Source organism: Ahaetulla prasina, chromosome 3, assembly GCF_028640845.1.
Source record: "Ahaetulla prasina isolate Xishuangbanna chromosome 3, ASM2864084v1, whole genome shotgun sequence".
NCBI classification, from domain to species: Eukaryota; Metazoa; Chordata; class Lepidosauria; order Squamata; family Colubridae; genus Ahaetulla; species Ahaetulla prasina.
Window position 1 is genome coordinate 35,158,876 of NC_080541.1, and position 22,607 is coordinate 35,181,482.

Here is a 22,607-nt window from a genome sequence, read left to right on the forward strand (position 1 = left end):
CTGAAGTTTTTAGACATATTATGACAACAAAGGTGGCTATGAAAATGACTTACACAAAAAATTCTAGCAACTTCACAGCAGATTCAGAAATTATAGGAAGATAAAAAGGACTGTTCCACAAAATGTCTCAGCAAGAACCAGTACTCAACAGTCCAAGTACTAAAACAGTGACATCATTTGCAAAGCTTGCATAGCTGCTCCAAATATTGTCCCTGATAGCCAGCACATCTGTATGCGTAGATAGTCACTTTGCTTAGCTGGTGGCTCCCAGCAGAAGTATTCTCCGAATATGCAACTTGGGTATATAGGTGACGAAAGATGTGGCTGTTTTAATTGTTTGAAAAGAGGCTCTTAGTGTTAAGATTCTTCACAAAGCAGTTTTTCAAAATGCTTTGCCTAGTGCTAACAAATTGGGTCCTTATGTAATGGTCTACAGCTTCCATGAGAGCCAGTTTGATGTAGTGATTAAAGCAACAGGCTAGAAACAGGGAGAGTTTGAGCTCTAGTCCTGCCATAGTCACACAGCAAGTTGGGTAGCCAGTTGTTCTCTCAGCCCCAAGAAGCAGGCAATGGCAAACCATTTCTAAAACCTTGCCAAAAAAACCTGAAGGGATTTTCCCAGGCAGTTTCCAAGTTTACATGATAAACTTCTCCTAAAACTAAAATCCTACGGCATCTCAGGACCCCTCCTCAATTGGATAACAGCTTTCCTGTCAAACAGACAACAAGTGGTCAAAATTGGCAGTGCTCTATCAAATCCTGGTCCTGTCAATATGTTCCCCAAGGCAGCGTTCTTGGACCAACACTCTTCATATTATACATTAATGATCTCTGTGACCATATTATAAGTAATTGTGTTCTCTTTGCTGACGATGTCAAACTGTTTAACACCACCAACAATACAGCTACCCTTCAAAAAGTCCTTGACTTTTTGTCAGAATGGTCAAAAACTTGGCAACTCCAAATCTCAACCAGCAAATGCTCTGTCTTACACATTGGAAAAAAGAATCTAAACACTAAATACAAGCTCGATGGACATTACCTTACAGATGACCCCCACCCTGTTAAAGACCTTGGAGTTTTCATATCAAATGATCTAAGTGCCAAAGCCCACTGCAACTACATCGCAAAAAAGGCTTTAAGAGTTGTAAACCTAATCTTGCGTAGCTTCTTCTCCAGAAACACTACACTACAGAGCATATAAAACATTTGCTAGACCAATTCTTGAATTGGTGGAACCCATACCACATTTCAGACATTAATACAATTGAACGTGTCCAGAAATATTTTACAAGAAGAGTTCTCCACTTCTCTGAATACAACAAAATACCTTATGCCACCAGACTTGAAATCCTGGGTTTAGAAAACTTAGAACTACGCCGCCTTCGACATGACCTGAGTTTAACTCATAGAATCATCTGTTACAATGTCCTTCCTGTTGAAGACTACTTCAGCTTCAATTGCAACAATACACAAGCACACAATAGATTTAAGCTTAATGTTAACCACTCCAATCTTGATTGCAGAAAATATGACTTCAGTAACAGAGTTGTTAATACTTGGAATACACTATCTGACTCTGTGGTCTCTTCCCAAAATCCCCAAAGCTTTAACCAAAAACTGTCTACTATTGACCTCACCCCATTCCTAAGAGGTCTGTAAGGGGTGTGCATAAGAGCACAAGTGTGCCTACCATTCCTGTCCTATTGATTCCTTTTGTTATATCCAATTAATATAGTTATTACATACTTATGCTTATATATATGCTTATATATTGTATAGTTATTTCATGCTTATGCTTATATATACTGTTGTGACAAAATAAATAAATACATAAATAAAAAATAAATAAATTAGACAAGACTGAATGGGGCGGGGGAAGCTTCCATGAGTTTCAGTGAACAAGGCTAAATAGTGAAAATTATCAGTTGGGAAAAAAAATTTTTTTAAATTGCTTAGACAACACAAGGTCAATGTATTTTTAAAATAAAACATTTCAGTATAATACATCACTACATACTGTAAGCTATTCAAATGGTAGAGTTATAATTATTTTCTGCCAAATAAATTGTTAAGTGTGATGCTTAAGACATATTGATAAAAATAGTTTGCCTCTTTTCATTATTACTAGTTATTCTTTTTCAAGAAATATGGTAGGTCCAAATCAGAACTTAAAATCTACAAGGTATTTGGGAATGAATTCATTAAGTGATTGGTCTTATGTGTTAATTGGTTAATAGTTATAGCTTGTGTAAAACATATTTCAAGTCTTAAATCTGAATACCCATTCTGCAGGTTTGCTTCTAGATTTCCATTAATCAGGAAAGAGAAATGTGTGCCTGTGTGCTGTTGATGCCATTAAGGTAATTGATTTCCTCCCTGTAGCATATGTCCCTAGATACACCTTCTTATCACGAAGATGGGAATGAAGGAAGGGAAATGGAAGGATTTATCAGCAGCACTGTGATCCTAGCCACAGTAGATTGGCCAGAAAAAAACGTGTTATCTTTCTTGGGTTTCTCTTGCCAGATCTCTTTCCTTTTCAGAACTGATGATAGCTTTAAACACACACACACATATACACACAAAACCAGAAGAGATTTTTAAAAGTAACAAATGAATATGCAATCAGGTCACATAGTTGAACAGGGAATTGATCCCTCTCGATATGTTTTTATACATATGGTTATTACCATAATAATATAACTCTAAGACCAATTTGCAGATCTTATACTGATATCTTACTGCTTTAGAACAATAGTTATCTCTCAAGTAAAGAAAAGGATTGGCTCAATCTGCTGCCTTCAGATATATTTAAGTTTAACATTGATAACCTACTTTAGACTGCTCAATCAGCCAGGGTATAGAGCATATTTCGTATTTCTGGTTTGGTACTGGTTGACGCATTAACGCAACAGAATAAAGAGCTAGAAAAATTCCACAGATGTTGAGCAACAGGCTTTCTACAATATCCAGATGCTATGTTTTGTCCGATTCTCACCCAAGTCTGATCCCAGATGGAAGGAGAATTTATGATAAGTCTTCATCTCATGACAAATCTTAGGCCTGAGCTGCAAAAATCTGTTTGACCATTAAAAGGAAACAAAGTTAGAAAACTCAGTAATCTCTTTGTTGGCATCTAGTAATCAATCATCTGGATTTTCACAATCAAAATCAGGTAACTTTACATTTTTCAGATGGGTACATAGAGTTGACACCACTAGGCTTGTGCATGCTGATGCTGGGACTCCTTTGAACTGAGCAGGAGTTAACTTGTTATTAAGGAACCATCTGGTTCCTAAGAGGAAACTGCTTCTCAGGGAGCTTCAAATCTTCTTCTGAAGAACAGTCTTCTAGGAAGAATATGTCAGCAGGGACTCCATTTAATTATATTGTTCTTATACTTGTCTTTTTAAAAATATGGTTGAAGAGTTGGTTGGGATATGGCGGGGGGGGGGGGCTTCGTTCTTACTGTTTTGCAATATGGCTGAGAACCTTTTATAGGTCAGGTTTTCCAATGATTATAGTAAGAGTGCTGTGCTCCAATGAAAGTTAATACTACATTTTTAAGGAATGTGAGAAGATGTTCAAAATGTGAAACAATTCTGCTTTTTTAGTTTCTGCTGCTAATGCAAAAAACAGAAACAAAAACCTGAACAGATTCCCCCCATTCCTCCTCCTCTTCCTTTGTATTTTTTATGCTAATCCTGGTAGGATTAATCTAGAGATGACAGATAGATAGATAGATAGATAGAGAGAGAGAGAGAGAGAGAGAGAGAGAGAGAGAGAGAGAGAGAGAGAGAGCAGATTAGTAGATTAACAGATTTGGAAGGAAGCCCTGAAGCAGGAGATCCTATACCATTTCTGACAAATGGTAGTCCAATCTCTTCTTCAAAGCTTCCAGTGATGAAGCTCCCACAACTTTGGAAGTCAAGCTTTTCCATTGGTTTGATTGCTCTCACTATCAGAAAATTTATTCTCATTTCTAGGTTGAATCTCTCCTTGTTCAGTTTCCATCCATTATTCCTTGTCTGACCTTCAGGTGCTTTGGAAAATAGCTTGACCCCTTCCTCTCTGTGGCAGCTCCTCAAATACTGGAACACTACTATCATGTCTCCCCTGGTCTTTCTCTTCACTAGACAAGCCATGCCCAGTTCCTGCAATCATTCGTCGTATGTTTTAGCCTCCAGCACCAGATAGATAGATAGATAGATAGATAGATAGATAGATAGATAGATAGATAGATAGATAGATAGATAGATAGATAGATAGATAGATAGATAGATAGATCTGTTCTCAAAATAAAATAAGCTTATCAGTATAATGTAAGAATAAACAATGCTTTTTGCATGTTTATGTATTTTGATTTGATTTTTGTTGGAGACTACAAAATTAGAGATTTCAGATATTTTAGAAACTTTTAATTTTTTAACTAACCCTGTAAGAACTGATTATTAAATAGATGATATCTCAATCAATGTTCAATCAATAGATTGCCCATCAATCAATCAATCAATCAATCAATCAATGTGTTGAGGAAACAACAGAGAAATAAATTAAGATTAAATAAATATTTAAAGAAATTAAATATTCAATACCACCAATCTGTCAATTGTGCTGTTATGTGCAAAATGTGGCAGATGAAGAAACTCATAATTTTTTTTAACCACTCTGCATTGTGCATACGGTTCAATAAATGCTGCTTACTTGACATATCTCAACGCAACCCCATTTTATAAATGCAGTGTATCTAAACTAGCTTGGTACATGTGCTAAACATGATGTTCCTGATATCATAGAAAGCATCCTGACCATGCAGCCAACCTCAAGCCTCAGTTGCACCATTTAGAAGAGTGTATTTATATTTATAATTTTGATCATATTTAAGACCTCAATGTTCCTGACAGGTATGCCAGGAGTATAAGGGATCTTAATGTGATCCCCATAGTAAATATCTAAAAATTACTATGTGGAGGAGGGAATCAGTTACCTCAAATGTGTTTTTAGTGGCATCACCAGTCTGGATTTAATTCATGCTCTGTCCCTCAACTGTAAAACTTCAAATGACAATAATGCACGATGCAGTAGAATGCACTTCCAGATGAACAAATCAGTCTTGTATCTTCATCCTTCTTCTTCAATTCCCATTCGCTTATTTTTTCAGTTTCTTCATTTTTATATTGATAAGTAATTCGTTTCAAAGAAGAATGACATAAGAGAGAAAAAGAAAAATGTATAAGGTCTGTACCATAAAGCAGGGATGTCAAACACGTGGCCCGCGGGCCAGATGCGTCACACACTGTCCACACCTACCCCTGGTTTAGCAAAGGGGGGAAAAGTTGTAATAAGTCACATGACAACAATCGCAAGTTTGACACCCCTGCCACAAAGTAGAAGCTTGCTGGCTGGTTAAGGAAAGTTTAAATAAAGGCTATAATAACTCAGTTGCAAATGGATCAGTTTAGCACAAATTACAGCTAACATCATAATAAAGAGAACCGGTATTTCTAAACGAAGATCAGTGATGTGACATAAATTTAGTAATAGCTACCAGAAGCTACTACTCCCTACTAGCACTGATGTTATTACGAAGTTTGGGTAATGAAACATCTGCAAGAAAACAATCAAACTCAGAGAGCATGAAGGACCCACAAAACAAATATTTTCAAAAAGAAAATGGGATTTATAATCTGTAGCCTAATTGCAACTTTTTTTTCTGCTTCAAAAATATACACTTAATCTATAAAGGGAAAGAAGCAGGAGGAAAAAGACTACGGAAGTATAACACAAATTAAGGCAGCCACTGAACTTTGACTTAAAAGTTTGACTTGAATATTTTATGTTCAGATAGGTTAAGTTGGGGAAAATCATATGCAAAGAGTTAATATGGTGTGGAATGTTACTATTTGTAATTTTTTCCCCCCCAACATATCCAATAATTAAAACAAAATGAACCAGGTACTGATCAATTAACATAATAAAATTGACCAGAATTCAACATATCCACATATCTACACATATAGACATATTTTGTCTATTAACAAAAACTGGTTAGCTATGAGGGCAGCCAGAACTATCTGCAGAGTGGTGTCAAAGCAATCAAGATGGCAGCCACAACAGTGCCATTGAAGGTCCACCTATCTTTTGTGAATGTGAATGTGAATGTGGGTATGATATTTTTTTTATGATAGTCTATGGATACCTCTGATCACAACTGTAATCAAATAATACCTAGAAACACATACAGGTTGTCCTTAATTTAATTGGAACCAGAATTTCCATTGCTAAGCAAGGCCATTGTTAAGTGAGTTACACCCGATTTATGACCTTTTCTGCTAGTGAGAATCATTGCAGTTGTTAAATGAATACATGGCTGTTAAGCAAATCTAGCTTCCTCAACTGATTTTGCTTGTCAGAAACCAGCTGGGATGGTCACAATGGAAATCACATGACTCTGAGATTCTGTAACTGTCATAAATTCAAGTCAGTTGCCAAGGAAGATCTAGAGCCGAGGGAGGCCACTGTTCCTCAGATTGCCGGCTGTGAATCCCTCTTTGTGAGGTGGGGCCATAGGAATCAGTTGGGCTTGCTGATCGCGTACCTGGCTCCTTGCTGCGTGACCACAGCCCTGCCCGAGCTGCTGGAGTTACTTGCCACTGTGGCAGTTGAGACCCCCAGACTTATAGTCATGGGGGATTTCAACTTGCCATCAGCTGGCTTGTTATCGACTACAGCTCGGGAGTTCCAGGCTTCCATGACGGCCTTGGACCTGATTCGAGTAAATGATGGCCCTACGCACATGGGGGGAGGCACGCTGGACTTGATTTATATCTCTGGACAGTGGTTAAATGATCTGGAGTTAGGTGATCTAGTAACTGAACCAATGTCATGGTCCGATCATTTTCTCCTTCGCCTAGACTTCCGAACCGCCACCCACCATCGCGGGAGGCGGAACCTACGCTGGTTCCGTCCCAGGCGCCTGATGGACCCGGAGAGGTTCCTGACGGAGCTTGGGCCATTCCCTGAGGATCAGGCCCACGGCACGACTGAGGAACTAGCTGCGGCCTGGGAACAGGCCGCGGCTGGGGCCTTGGACCGTGTCGCGCCTTTGCGGCCTCTGACCTGGCACAGATCTCGTCCGGCCCCGTGGTTTTCCGAGGGGCTGAGAGAGATGAAACGCCGGAGAAGACGCCTAGAGAGCACCTGGAGGTCCAGTCGTTCCGAAGCTGATCGGACACTAGTTAGGTCCTATTCTAGGACCTACCTAGTGGCAATGAGGGAGGCGAGGCGTTCCTACGCCTCCACCCTCATTGCGTCGGCAGATAACCGCCCGGCCACCCTGTTTCAGGTGACCCGCTCCCTCCTTCATCAGGAGGTGCGGGATGACCCGTTGCAGGGACGTGCCGAGGAGTTTAGTGGTTATCTATACGACAAAATCGCTCAGCTCCGGGATGGTCTGGACCGAAATTGGGATGATCCAGGCGAGGGAGAGGAGGCACGTCTTGTTGAGTCTGTTTGGGATGAATTTGACCCTGTGGCTCCCGAGGACGTGGACAGGTTGTTGGGGAGGCTCCACACCACTACATGTTTACTGGACCCGTGTCCTTCCTGGCTGGTGCTGGCCACTCAGGAGGTGACACGAGGCTGGCTCCAGAGGATTATCAATGCTTCCTTGTTGGAAGGGGTTTTCCCCGCCGCCTTGAAAGAGGCGGTGGTGAGACCCCTCCTCAAGAAGCCCTCTTTGGACCCGGCTATTTTGGGAAATTATCGTCCAGTCTCCAACCTTCGCTTTGTTGCGAAGGTTGTAGAGAGTGCTGTGGCGCGACAGCTACCCCAATACCTGGATGAATCCGTCTATCTAGACCCGTTCCAGTCCGGCTTCCGACCCGGTTACAGCACGGAGACAGCTTTGGTCGCATTGGTGGATGATCTCTGGAGGGCCAGGGACAGGGGTTATTCCTCTGCCCTGGTCCTATTAGACCTCTCAGCGGCTTTTGATACCATCGACCATGGTATCTTGCTGCGCCGGCTGGGGGGATTGGGAGTGGGAGGCACCGTTCATCGGTGGTTCTCCTCCTATCTCTCCGACCGGTCGCAGACGGTGTTGACAGGGGGGCAGAGGTCGACCGCGAGGGGCCTCACTTGTGGGGTGCCGCAGGGGTCGATTCTCTCGCCCCTTCTGTTCAACATCTACATGAAGCCGTTGGGTGAGATCATCAGTGGCTTCGGGGTGAGGTATCATCAGTACGCTGATGACACTCAGCTGTACTTTTCCACCCCAGGCCACCCCAATGAAGTTGTTGAAGTGCTGTCCCGGTGTTTGGAAGCCGTACGGGTCTGGATGGGGAGAAACAGGCTCAAGCTCAATCCCTCCAAGACGGAGTGGCTGTGGATGCCGGCATCTCGATTCAGTCAGCTGCAGCCGCAGCTGACTGTTGGAGGCGAGTTATTGGCCCCAAAGGAGAGGGTGCGCAACCTAGGGGTCCTCCTGGATGAGCGGCTGTCGTTTGAAGACCATGTGACGGCCGTCTCCAGGGGGGCCTTCCACCAGGTTCGCCTGGTTCGGCAGTTGCGCCCCTTCCTTGATCGGGATGCCTTGTGCACAGTCACTCATGCGCTCGTTACCTCTCGCTTGGATTATTGTAATGCTCTCTACATGGGGCTCCCCTTGAGGTGCACTCGAGGGCTTCAGTTAGTCCAGAATGCAGCTGCGCGGGTGATAGAGGGAGCTTCACGTAGCTCCCATGTAACACCGCTCCTGCGCAGACTGCACTGGCTACCTGTGGCCTTCCGGGTGCACTTTAAGGTTTTGGTTATGACCTTTAAAGCGCTCCATGGCTTAGGGCCTGGGTACTTACGGGACCGCCTGCTGTTACCACATGCCTCCCACCGACCCGTACGCTCTCACAGAGAGGGACTTCTCAGGGTGCCGTCCGCCAAGCAATGTCGGCTGGCGGCCCCCAGGGGAAGGTCCTTCTCTGTGGGGCTCCCACTCTGGAACGAACTTCCCCGGGTTTACGCCAAATACCTGACCTTGGACCTTTCGCATGAACTGAAGACACATCTTTTCATTCAGGGCTGGCTTAAAATTTTATGGATTTTATAATTTTTTATTATGAATTTTAAATGGGGTTTTAGTTTTTCTATACATTTTAAATTTTTAGGCTAATTATAATAAGTTTTTTAATTTTGTATTTTATACTGTATATTGTCTTGTTTGTTTTTATTCTGCCTGTACACCGCCCTGAGTCCTTCGGGAGAAGGGCGGTATAAAAATCAAATAAATAAATAAATAAATAAAAATAAGCATCCAAATTTTGATCACATGACTATGGGGAAATTCTGTGATGGTTGTATGTGCAAGAACCAATCATTAGTCATTTTTTTCAGTGCCATTGCAATTTCAAATGGTCACTAAATGAATGGTTGTAAATTGAGGACTGCCAGTAAATTCCTCATTCCTGCTTTAGAGAATGCTTTCATTTGAAAGCTCCATCAAGACCAAGACTGGCAGTCCGTGGGCCAGATGCGTAATGTGCTGGCCACGCCCATCCCAGCTCCACGAATAGGAAAAATGTCACGAAACGTCACATGATGGCAACATGATGCAGCGAGTTTAACACCCGAGATCAATACAGTTCAAAATTTGCCAACAGATTATATCTAATTCTTATTTCTAGGTTAAATAATCTATTTAATCTTGATAATAAAAGAAGTAGGCTGGGGATGGGTCAAGGATATTACCGTAATTTATTTAAAAATGCAGACCTCTTACTTTGCCCCCAAGGTGAATGATTCCTGCATTGTGTACCACTGGCTTTATCCTCACCAGTTTTATATTTCTGGAATTGCCTGCTTCTGCCACTCAACAGCCATGGCTCTAACCATTAAATCATGTCAACACCTGAGATAATAATTAGACAAAGAAGCACAGCTGTAAGTGTTTCAAAAGGTTGCAGTTTGCACATTTGAATAGTCTTAAGAAGAAATTAAATAGCCATGGAATCAGTGTTCACAAGGAGAATGCAAATCAGATGCAAATTGACTCCTACTTTATCTGTTCTTTGTTTCTATCTAATACAAGCCAAGGTAATTGATTATGTGCATTACACCACCTCTTAAAGCTCAGGACCTCCATTATTCAACAAGATTGCCTAGAAGAGGGAGGAGTAGAAAGTTTCTCAGAACAAAATTGTTCTGTTTCTTTTAATGGAAAAAAAGTCTGAATATTAAAATGCAGAAATCATGTGCAGCTCGAGAAAATGATGGAAGAATTCCCATTATTACATTTTTCCAGAAAAGATTTGCCTTTTATTTTATCCCAGGGTGGCTATATACTTTCTGATGAGATTGGCATTCAGCAATATAAAGCAGAATTACTAGGCTTTCAACTTTTGGAAATGACATCTCATTATTATGGTTGCTTTTTGTGGCATCTTCAAAATAGTGACCAGTTTACTGGTAACTTAGCAAGACCAGTTCAATGAGGTCACAGTATCTGCAGCCACAATACACTCTAGAGAAGCTTTGCTGGCTGGGTAATTCTGGGAGTTGAAGTCCGTCAGGCTTAAAGTTGCCAAGGATGGAGACCCCTGCTCTAAGCAGGACAACAGGCTGAAGTGGGTTAAGGGCAAGCGAAAGCCTCAAAGCGGCTATAGGAGTTTGTCTCTGTATGCTTAAACCCATGGGATTTGGGGTTGGGCAGGCCTATCAGTTATATAAGACTTGACTAAAAAACCCAAAGTCATATAGGTCTAAAACTATTTTTACTGGATCAGCAATAGTTCCAATAAATCTTTCAAGTTACCTCATTTTACTTTGTGTGAATTAGGGAAAAGCTTGTCTGAAACGTTTTCTCAAATTAGAATAGAATAGAATTCTTTATTGGCCAAGTGTGGTTGGACACACACAGAATTTGACTTTGGTGCATATGCTCTCAGTGTACATAAAAAGACAAGATACATTCATCAAGAATCATAAGGTATAACACTTAATGATAGTCATAGGATACAAATAAGCAATCAAATCATACTAGGAAACAATCAATATAAATCGTAAAGATACAAACAACAAAGTTACAGTCATGCAGTCATAAGTGGAAGGAGATGGGTGATAGGAATGATGAGAAGATTAATAGTAATAGTAATGCAGATTTAGTGAATAGCTTGACAGTCTTGAGGGAATTGTTTGTTTATCAGAGTGATGGTGTTCAGGAAAAAACTGTTGTGTCTAACGGGGTCATTCAGTTAAGCAGGATTTTGCTGCGTGTAAAGTCTTCTATATCAATATAGTTGGTGCAACCTTAATTTTTGGTGCAGGATCTATTGTATTGATTTTGGAAGTATAGTTTTAAAATCACATTTTGCAGGACTCCATCTGCAATTTTAATCTTGGTCCAAGTCATTCAAACCTGTGTTGGATCAGACTCTCAGATACTTCAAACCATCCCTATACACATGTGTATAACCAATAATGAAAGATTCTCTGCTCCTATGAGACTTAAAAAGAAATACTGACAATGGAGTCGTGATAAGCCAGTACAGCTGAGATTAAGAATAAAAACAGAGGCCACATAAAAGAAATGTTCACATGCATTTGATGAGTTAGTTTTCTCCAAGGAAATTCAGCCTAACTCTGCTAAAATGAACTTTGCTCTTTCACTCTGAAAGAACAAAAGAGGAGTAATAGATTGGAACTTCACCAAGATGACTTTTCTGACCAACAAGAAATAATTTTAGCTATCTGTTCCCTGCTTCTTTTGCACCAACAACTCTTACATCAACCAAAGCAAATATTCACATTCATCTGTTATTTTTTGAGTGTTCTTGCAGAGTGTTCTAGGTTCTTGCAGATTCTGCTAACAACAAAAGATATTTATGGTTCCTTGTAGAACTGCAAAACATGATACTTTTATTCTGTTCTTTCTAACTTAAGCAACAAGAAGTACTTGGAGTTTCACTGAATCTATATTTTAAGGCAAGATTTCTGTTTTAAGGAAAAACATGATGGGCAAATGTGTTTATCATGCATCTCATTAAGAACTGTATACATGTTCACAAGATGGGGCAAAAGAATATATGTATTAAAAGACAAATTCTGATCCATACATAGTTGTGTGTGATGCAATTAGTCTAGGGCCCCATAGAGGTGTTCCATGCAAGAGGTTATCAGTGGATTAGGAGGAATATCCCATCTCCCTCCCCATTGTATCTTCAGTTTTGACTTATTTAATCTCTGTGTATTTTCATATCTAATACGTTCATGCTTTAATGTTCTATACTTGCTTTTATAGCATTGTAAGCCACCCAGAGTCACTTGGCAGTGAGATGGGTGCCATATATCGGGGGTCCCCCAACTCTCAGTCTGTGGACTGGCACCAGCCTGCAGCATACTAGAAACTGGGCCACACAAACAAGTGAAACCCCATCCATGGGATGCAGGCAGCACATGAAACCACACCCCTCCAGTCCACGGGAAAAACCTCTCTCCACAGAACCGGTCCTGGTGCCCAAAAGGTTGGGGGTAGCTGCTAAATTGTGTTTAATATGTGTGTATATGTTTAATAAATAAATAAACAAACAAACCAAGTGTCTTGTCATTCCTTAGGTAAAGGAAAAGGTTCCCCTCACACATATGTGCTAGTCGTTCCTGACTCTAGGGAACGACTCATCTCTGTTCCAAAGCCAAAGAGCCAGTGCTGTCCAAAGACGTCTCCATGGCTATGTCACCAGCATGACTAAACACCAAAGGCACACAGAACACTGTTACCTTCCCACCAAAGTTGGTCCCTATTTTTCTAATTGCATTTTTTATGTGCTTTCGAACCCCGAAGTTGGCAGAAGCTGGGACAAGTAGCGGGAGCTCACCCCATTAGGCGGCACTAGGGATTCGAATCACTGAATTGCCGACCTTTCGATCATCAAGCTCAGCATCTTAGCCACTGAGCCACTGCGTCCCTCTGTCATTCCTTAGTGCCCATGAAAAACATATTTTGCAACTCTGTTAAGTTCTGGTTTTCCAGTCCAGCTGGAGAAAAGATGACTTTAAAAAAAAAAAAAAACCAATGGATTTTAACATTCAACAAGCTAAGATCTGGAGGGGGGATGTGTTTTGCTTTCCTTTCTCAGGCTTAGTATAAACATGTGCTTTGATCTCGGATAATGGCCACCTGAGCACTCATGTGAGTATCTGTTGTGGCCCTGGAAGTGCGAGCACTTGCTTTTAATTTTGCCTGAACTTTATTCAGGCAAAAATGATAGAAACTAAAATAATAGAATGTTGCATCTGGAAAGGATCTTGTTCAACCTTCCATTTAGTACTATATTAGGATTTAAGCTGAAAATGACTGGTTTAGTATTTCTGGCAGAAAATAGCCATGACGTTTAAGCTTAAACACATACGCTGCAAGCAAAGCTATGTTTGTTATAGTTCGGCATGCTTCTGATTCGAAAGCCAGAAAGTACTTTGAAATCTATGGGGACCCTCATGGAGCACCTGTCTGCAACTCCTTAAAACAGCTGCATCTTTTCCCAGGACCGTGTGATTGCCCTCCAAAACTATAATGCAATCTCAGAAAAAGATATATTCAAACTTGCTGGCAGATGCTTCCTTCTAGCATCCTTGCCTTCAAACATGAAGTCTTGCACAGCTTTTAATGTTCATTGCAGCAAAAAAGAGGGGTTTGCTTAAAACTTGCAAAATAAATGCTTGATCTTCCCAATTTAAATCTAAAAAGGCTACTTTCAACAGAGAAGTCAAAGCGGCAGCAGAATCGGCTTGCACATTGCCAACATTCTCTTCCATTGACATTATTTCTTAATTGACCCTTTTTTGTTTAGTTAATGGACAAGCTAATTAATGGACACTGTCAACGGAACAAAACACTGGGAGCAGCAAATAGTCTCCAGTACTAGATAAATTCAGAAGCATTTATGAAGTGAATAAACATCAGCACAAATATTCCCACCCTTTTCTACTCTTTTGGAGGATACTCAGTATTTGAAGTACCTTCCTCAGAACCAGTGGTGGGATTCAGCCCATTCGGGCTGATTCGGGCGAACCGGTAGTTAAATTGTTGGATGGCCCCACCCTGTCCCACCAGACCCTTCCATGAGTCCCCACACACCCCATTCTAGGTTTAGGTTAGGTTTAGGTTTATTAGATTTCTATACCGCCCTTCTCCCAAAGGACTCAGGGCGGTTCTCAGCCAGCATAAAAACAGAATTCACAATAGTCATAAATAAATTAAAAACAATATAAAAATCTAATTAAATTTTGGCTAACAATTAAGAATCTTTAAAGTCAAATAATAAAACCCCAATTAAAAAACAACACATTACACATTAGGCCAGCCCTGCGCGATGAAACAATAGGGTCTTGAGCTCGTGTCGGAAGGTCCAGAGGTCGGGGAGTGATCGTAACCCCGGAGGAAGCTCGTTCCAGAGGGTAGGAGCCCCCACAGAGAAAGCTCTCCCCCTGGGGGTCACCAGCCGACATTGTTTGGCTGACGACACCTTGAGGAGACCCTCCCTGTGGGAGCGCACAGGTCGATGGGAGGCTACCGGTGGCAGCAGGCGGTCCCGTAAGTACCCCGGTCATAAGCCATGGAGCACTTTAAATGTGGTTACCAACATTCTACCTCCCAGTAAGTGCAGGGAGGCCTCCTAGGCCCAAAAAGGGGCATGGGGGGCAGCACACATACCACACAGCAGCTCATTTTCACTCCCAGGAGGCTTCATGGAGGCTTCCTAGGCCCTTTTTCGCTTACCAGGAGGCTTCAGGGAGGCCTCCTAGGCCCAAAATGGGGTACAGGGGTGCAGCGCGACCCCCCGTGGCCCATTTTTGCAGGAGGCCGAGTGCTGTCTGTCACACCTCCTGGTCACGCCCACCATGTCGACACCCACCCAGCTGTTTGTTAGGGTAGAGGACCGGTTTTTAAATTATTTGAATCCCACCACTGCTTGGAACCAAGACATTTGTTCTAGTCACCCTAGAACAAACAGGTTGAAGATCAATATGAGGGAAGCATTGAAAGCAAAAAACCCAAGAACTGAAATGTTCTGGGTGCTTGGAAGAAAGAAAAAATAAGCATTTGAGTGCAAAAAACTTAAGATGGTTTAATATAAATTTTGCTGGGCATAAAAAAAACCCAATGATTTTCTTTCATGCAATGAAAAGAATTTTTGGACTATTTGGTCACTGTTTGATCTTATTACAGGACAGACCTACTAAATGTGAAAGGGTGTCAGTAACATTATTCAAGGGATAGTCTGCCCTACTTGATCAATCGGAAGATTGTAATATGTCAGTCTCTGGCTAATTCTTTCTTTAGGACTCAGGTCTGACTATTCCGAAAGCTCTCTCCAAGCCACAGCATGGTGGCTCTGTCAAACAAGCAGGTAAATGCAGCTACGTTAGTGGTGACCGCATATGGAGCATGCACAAGGAGCATCATTTTATTCTTCTGTGAACAGCTCTTTAACTGAGGATTAACTATGCCAGATATGTTAAATTAGGACATCCAGGAAAAAGGTATGGGCTCAGAGATAATGGGAGATTAGAAACTTGGCTGTTGACTTATGCACATAATGGGTGAAATGGTGCATGTGTGAGAGATAGAGCTGAACATGAAGGGTGAACATTAGGGGTAAAATGCTCCCGGATCAGACAGGATCACGTGATCCGGTAGCGATGGCAGCTGCTGGTTCGGAGGACCGGTAGTAAAAATCCCTGCCCTCCCCGCCTCTGCTAAGCCGCACCATCTGCAGAGTTTTTTTTTTTACTTTTAAAAGCCGGTTTTGCTTCAGCAGAAACAGGCCTTTAAAAGTAAAAAACAGCAGAACCTTACCTGTACTCTTACTTGTAGAAAACATGTTTTCTACAAGTGTAGAGATTCTAAGGCACTTACCTGATTACTGATGAACGCATGGCCACAGCCCGAAAACAGTTTCAGTTTCAGCCCAGACAGAATCAATCGCTCAGCTAATCTATTTCCTCGGTGATCAACTGGCTGGATTTGCTGGCTGAGGAACTCTGGGATTTGAAGTCCACAATAAAAATAAAATAAAATAAAATATTTGTGCAGCTTTCTGAGATTTGGTGTGTTTCTGTAGCGTTTCACTCTAACTACACAAACACACAAAATCTCAGAAAGCTGTATGTGGCATATTGTGTGTGTGTTAGTTGTGTGTGTGTAAAGTTGGTTTTTGAGCTTTTTGTGGCTGTGTGAAGTGGAGCTGCTTTTACATTGTGTGTGAGTCAGTTGTGTTGTGTTGTGTGTGTGTAAAGTGTGAAAGTTGGTTTTTGAGCTTTTTGTGGCTATGTGAAGTGTGTGAAGTGCAGCTGCTTTTACATTGTGTGTGAGTCAGTTGTGTTGTGTTGTGTGTGTGTAAAGTGTGAAAGTTGGTTTTTGGTACCTCTTATTGTTTTTTTATACTTTGTTTATTATTTTTATTATTTATTGTTATTGGCCATGCCCACGAAGCCATCTGACCACCAAGCCATGCCCACCAATTAAGCCACACCCACAGAACCGGTAGGGAAAATTTTTAGATTTCACCCCTGGTGAACATGATTTATAGCCGGTTGTACTTCTTTGCAAGCAAGTCCCTTATATTTGTTTAGTGGCCATTCTACTGTACATAAACAATGAGCTTTCTCATGCTACATTCTCCAGAACATCGTTCTTGTTCTGAAACATGGCTGAATTTTCCAAAATGAAATTAAAACTGGGCCAAGGAATCTAAGCACTAGAGGAAAAGAAGGAAGAGGGGAAGGTAAGTAATTGCAGTATAGAAATGTTCAGCCTTTTCAGGTCTAGCCACAAATGAACTTTGGGAGGCGTTTAGGAGCCATAATCCCAATTTACTTCGGAAAGAGCATGGAAGGGAAGAGGAGCCCAGAATCAAAATGAAATACAAATAAAATTACATTAAGTTAATTAAATATAGTAAACTTGGAAGAGGAGCCCAGAATCAAAATTAATGTAAATAAAATTATATTAAGTTGATTAAATATAGTAAATATGATTACCCTCTATGTCACGGGTATCAAACTCGCTGCGTCATGCTATCGTCACATGATGTATCGCAATGTTTTTTCCCTTCGCAGAGCTGGGGTGGGTGTGGCCTGCGTGTGGCACATCCAGCCCACTATGTATTTAACCATGTTATTTATTTTCTATCATGAGCGGTGTGGTAGCCTAGAGGTGGAGTTTTTGCCTCACAATCAGGAAGGTCTGAGTTCAATCCTAAGGAGCGGCAGATATTTCTCTCTCCTGGCACAATGAGTAATTGCCTATTACGAACTCCATGTAGGCATCAGGAAGGGCATCCAGCCAGTAAATGCTCAGCTCCCATCAGTCGCCCCAACTCCACCCTGAAGCAAGATTGCAGGGTCATTAAAAGAAAAAAAATATTTTCTATCACATTAGAAATAGAGAGTCTGGATCATGCATAAGGAGAATTGTGTACTCAGAAGAACTTTTTCACTGAAACCAGTTGAGTTGCTGAATGCAATTTAATTGTTTTAAATATATAACTTTATAGGAATTATTAGTTTTACTTGTTTAAACCCTTAGTTAGGCGTTTAGTTTTGACAACAGACAGCAATACATTTAATTTTAAAAAGGGGTGGAATCAGCAATTTCACATTCCAATTTTGTTCTTACTGGGAAGAAGCTTTGAGTTTATTATCTAGTCTCAGTAAGCCTTCTATGATGGTTAGCAACTAACAGATTAGCAAACTACATTATTTGATAAGAACAAGGGATTATATAGGACAGACCTAATATGATGCAATGGCTCAAGTGCTCAGTTAGGTCAAAGAGACACAGACTTTAATTCTCCCTTTGGCACCAAAATTGGCTGGTTGTCTTGGGCCAGTAACTTTCTCTCAACCCTAGCATAAAAATTCTATCTATATCTATAGGTAAAGGTAAAGGTTCCCCTCGCACCTATGTGCTAGTCATTCCCAACTCTAGGAGGTTGTATTATCTCCGTTTCAAAGCCAAAGAGCCAGTGCTGTCTGAAGACGTATCCATGGTCATGTGGCCGGCAACGACTAAACGCCAAAGACGCACGCAACGCTGTTACCTTCCAACCAAAGGTGGTCGCTATTTTTCTACTTGCATTTTTTATCAGCTTTCGAACTGCTAGGTTGGCAGAAGCTGGGACAAGTAACAGGAGCTCACCCCATTACACAGCTCTAGGGATTCGAACCACTGAATTACCAACTTTTCAATCGACAAGCTCAGCATCTTAGCCACTGAGCTACCATGTCCCACTATATCTATATCTATATCTATATCTATATCTATATCTATATCTATATCTATATCTATATCTATATCTATATCTATATCTATATCCATCCATCCATCCATCCATCCATCCATCCATCCATCCATCCATCTATCTATCTATCTATCTATCTATCTATCTATCTATCTATCTATATCATCTACCTACTGATACGTATCTACTTATAAACCAAGCTACACTGGGCAAACATGGTAGACTGCAATCCAAAAAATTTTCTCAGAGAAGACTTTATCCCACAGTAATTGATTTCATCTCATAATAATAATTTTTTAAAAAGTCTATGAACAGATGTGAATATATTGCTGCAAAAATCTGTATAAGTGATACAGAAATACTCTCAAATGGAATCACTTTACAGCTTTACAGATTGTGATTTCCATACCACATAGTACCCACTACACTAGATAAATAGGGTACATATTTTTATTAAATTGTATTTATAATATTTATCTTTTAATGTGGGTTTTATATTTTTATATTTGTCGTTTTATTTGATTGCTGTATACCTCCCAGCGTTGCTTTTTATGAGATGGGTGGGCTGTACACATTTGACCAATAAGTCTTATGCCCCAAAATATTATTGTTTACATATTAAATAACATAGTAAAAAAGTGGGAACGCTTAAAAAATGAAGAGGGCACCTTGCCAAAGATGACTTCTTATTTAAGCTTCAATTTCAAAAAAATAAAAAACAAACGCAACCACACCACTTGATTCAATATATTTTGCTGCTGCTGGCAACTTCGTATAGCAGTTGTAATTCTGAGAACAAGATGAAGCTATTCTAAATTTATCTCACCAATTCTGTTCAACGAAGTAAAGGAATCATCAGGAACACATTGTTATAGCACCAGTTAGGATTTTCTTCAAGAAGCCAGAAACAGGCACGTTGCAAATGAGCTTCCGAAAACTTGGCACCATTCAGAACAAATGTGCATTCACCTGGGAGCTGCACTGTATCTGCCTTATGGCAGAAGCACAGCAAATGAACAATTTTCAAATGAACATAAAAATCATACTTAAAAGACTTCCAATGAAAAAATATCTATTTATTTTCCAGCCTCATTCTATAAATTAATACATACCATCTGGGTTACATCTGGTGAAATGGAAGTGTTGTCTCATGAGTAGCTGATGTGCGAGAGCCATGAAGCAAGACTGAATTGTGCTGGCACCGTTCAGGCTACAAAGGCAACAGTGCTCACACTTCACGTTCAAGAAACTCATATAACCAGCGTATCGGGAAAATTCCTGCACTCTTCTACTTCCACTCCTTAGGACAACTGTGTAAGAGAGTGACAAACCATCTATGACCTATGGGCAGTCCCTCAAGCTTATTTTGGATGCCCTATGGGCATTTCCCTAATTCTGCCAGAAATGTGGGTGCCTCTAATGGGACTTAGTCAAGAGTAAATCAACAGCTTCATTATCATTGAGGGGCAGTTCTCCTTTCAATGATCTCAGGGCAATTGCAAATCAGTAGCAACAATAATTGAAAACAGGGAAATCAGCAATTCAACACCTGTTGTCATTAAAATATATATAACACCCTTAGGTGTGATATAGGGATGTGGTGGCTCAAACAGGGACATGGGGGCTAAGTGGCTAAGACACTGATCTTGTCAACTGAAAGGTCAGCAGTTCAGAAGTTTGAATCCCTAGTGCCGCATAACGGAGTGAGCTCCTGTTACTTGTCCCAGCTTCTGCCAACCTAGTTTGAAAGCATGTAAAAAAATGCAAGTAGAAAAATAGGGAAAACCTTTGGTGGGAAAGTAACACCATTCCATGCACCTTTGGCATTTAGTCATGCCCGCCATATGACCACGGAGACGTTTTCGGACAGCACTGGCTCTTTGGCTTTGAAACAGAGATGAGTACCGCCCCTAGAGTTGGGAATGACTAGTACATATGTGCGAGTGGAACCTTTACCTTTAACACCCCTAGATGGTATTCACAAAAGCACGTATATCTATTTTTTTATTTAAAATTTAGAAATTGGTGGAATCTTGCAAGACTAAAAAATGTCACAAGAAGTCTATGGAGATTCTTTGTCATCCAGGTTATGGTTGTCCCAAAGATGCTTTCCCTGCCCCCCCCTTTTTTTTTTTTTTCAGGAGACAGCTGGACTTTCTTGTTTTTCTTTGACAATGTTTCTCTTCTCATCCAAGAAGCTTCTTTAGTCACAAGAAGTCAGAGCTCTTCGGAGAGATTGCAAAATCTCATACATCTGTGAACAATTTCTGCCACTTTTTTCAATCGCATTTGCTTTTCTTACAAGAACACAGAAAATGTAATCATTATTATCTAGGAGGAGCTGCCATACCTTCAGGACATATATGTCATCCAATACCAGTTATTTAGGGACCACACAGTTGGGTTTATATATACCTTTTCACATCATTGCATTACCAATGAAAGTGGCCATGGAGGTGGGAATGAAAAATGTTATTATGTTAGAATAGAATAGAATAGAATAGAATAGAATAGAATAGAATAGAATAGAATAGAATAGAATAGAATAGAATAGAATAGAATAGAATTTTTTATTGGCCAACTGTGATTGGACACACAAGGAATTTGTCTTGGTGCATATGCTCTCAGTGTACATAAAAGAAAAGATACCTTCATCAAGGTACAACATTTACAACACAATTGATGGTCAATATATCAATATAAATCATAAGGATTGCCTGCAACAAAGTTACAGTCATACAGTCATAAGTGGAAAGAGATTGGTGATGGGAACGATGAGAAGATTAATAATAGTGCAGATTTAGTAAATAGTTTGACAGTGTTGAGGGAATTATTTGTTTAGCAGAGTGATGGTCTTCAGGAAAAGCTGTTCTTGTGTCTAGTTGTTCTGGTGTGCAGTGCTCTATAGCATCGTTTTGAGGGTAGGAGTTGAAACAGTTTATGTCCTGGATGTGAGGGATCTATAAATATTTTCACGGCCCTCTTCTTGGGACCCGGATGTTTCTCTGGACAGATTGTGCTATTTAAGTCCTGGACTATTAGTCGCTGATTATGGACTTACTAAGATTGTACCATGGGTTTGATGGTTAGTATATTTTACATCTTATATGCTACATGTTACATCTTATATCCCACTTGTACCATGGAGATTGACTGTCCATTTTACATCTTATGTCATCTTATATCTGGATCCTAAGTCGAGAGCTACCTCAGGAGAACATCCCTGTTAACATCTCTGCCAGCCTGGATGATCTATCTTCTGCTGACTTTTACTGTATTGTATGCGCTATTCTAGAACTGAACTCTTGCACCTCTAGGTGCCTCGCTGGAACGGCCTGTTACACTATCAAGGCCGGCCTCTATGACGGGTCTTGGGACCCACAGAGGTGGCACGAAGAGGAGGAGCCTTTGGGGTTTTAGACAGGGCATTTTTAAGGGGTGGAGGTAAGGACGGGTGTTGGGGAAACCCGTTGGGGGTCCAGTTCTCTCAGTGCTCAGCGGTAAGTCTATAGGTTCGGAGGTCACGGGGGTTGTGTTCTCGGTTGAGGTGGTTCTATTTGCACGGTAAGTGGGAGGGGCAGATATGACGGAAGTGGGGCTCATATCGTTTTTGGGGCGCGGCCGATGTTTGCAGGCGACCCACCGAGCCCCCAGACTTCTCCTGCTTCCGGATGGTCAAGACTCTCAGAGCCTGGGCCTTGGCTGATGCTGTGCAACGCACGGTCCGTGGCCACAAGGCCCCTAATTCATGATCTTATCCAGGGGTGCCGCGGACCTTATGGGCGCATGGAGACCTGGTTGGGTGCAGAAGGGCGTGCCTTGTTGAGATGTGCCCACCGGGTTTCCGTGCATTCCATCAGCCGAGGGCTCAGGGTAGGGGTGGGGGTGGCGGTTGTGATTAGAGAGAGTCTGGAGCCGAGGGAGACCACTGTACCTCAGATTGCCGGGTGCGAATCCTCTTGTGAGATGGGGTCATAGGTGTCAGATGGGCTTGCTGGTCGCACCTGGCTCCTTGCTGCGTGACAGCTGCCCTGCCCGAGCTCCTGGAGGTGCTTGCTGGGTGGCAGTTGAGACCCCAGACTTTTAGTCATGGGGACTTTAACTTGGCATCTTCCGGCTCGTCATCGACAGCAGCTCGGGAGTTCATGGCTTCCATGACGGCCTTGGACCTGACCCAAGTAGTTGATGGCCCTACTCACATTGGGGGAGGCACTTTGGATTTGATTTTTGTCTCTGGTCAGTGGTTGAGAGATCTGGACTTGAAGGAAATAGTCATTGAACCTTTGTCATGGTCAGATCTCTCTCCTTCCCCTG